Below are 529 nucleotides of genomic sequence, written 5' to 3' on the forward strand. Positions count from 1 at the left end.
AGAATAATATAGAGAGTGAAGGAGACGCAGCAAACATTCAAGTCACTCAACAAGATGTAGAAAGCGCAATGAGGAAAGTAAAGAATAATGAGGCATCAGGAGAAGATAGGATAACGGCAGAGTTGTTGAAGGCAGGAACATTACGAATGTAGGTTGTGGACAGATGGGAATGCGGGCCTCACGGAATGCGTGCAAGGGATAAGTCCTTGCAGTCGCGCTGTCCTCTGTCCCCTCGATGGCTCAGATGGATAGAGCGTCTGCCATGTAAGCAGGAGATCCCGGGTTCGAGTCCCGGGCGGGGAACACATTTTCAGCTGTCGCCGTTGAGGTATATCAACAACACCTGCTGGCAGGTGAAGGTTTCGATTAATTATCATTTACTTCAGAAAGAGCTATACAATATCATAAAAAAATATGGAAAAAAGAGGAAATGCCAGAAGAGTGGAAATCAGCCTTCATTATCCTACTGCATAAAAAGAACAGTAATAGCAATTTTAACAACTAGAGAGGCATTTCTCTCTTAAGTGCA

The 529-nt window shown here is 44.0% G+C and overlaps 1 non-coding gene across 1 annotated transcript; it reads left to right on the forward strand.

The window, feature by feature from the left end:
* The first annotated feature begins 227 nt into the window (after window positions 1–227).
* Window positions 228–303, forward strand: Trnat-ugu. The gene has a single exon. It is a non-coding gene; the product is annotated as a tRNA-Thr (tRNA).
* Window positions 304–529: the final 226 nt, after the last annotated feature.

Source organism: Schistocerca piceifrons, chromosome 9, assembly GCF_021461385.2.
Source record: "Schistocerca piceifrons isolate TAMUIC-IGC-003096 chromosome 9, iqSchPice1.1, whole genome shotgun sequence".
NCBI lineage: Eukaryota > Metazoa > Arthropoda > Insecta > Orthoptera > Acrididae > Schistocerca > Schistocerca piceifrons.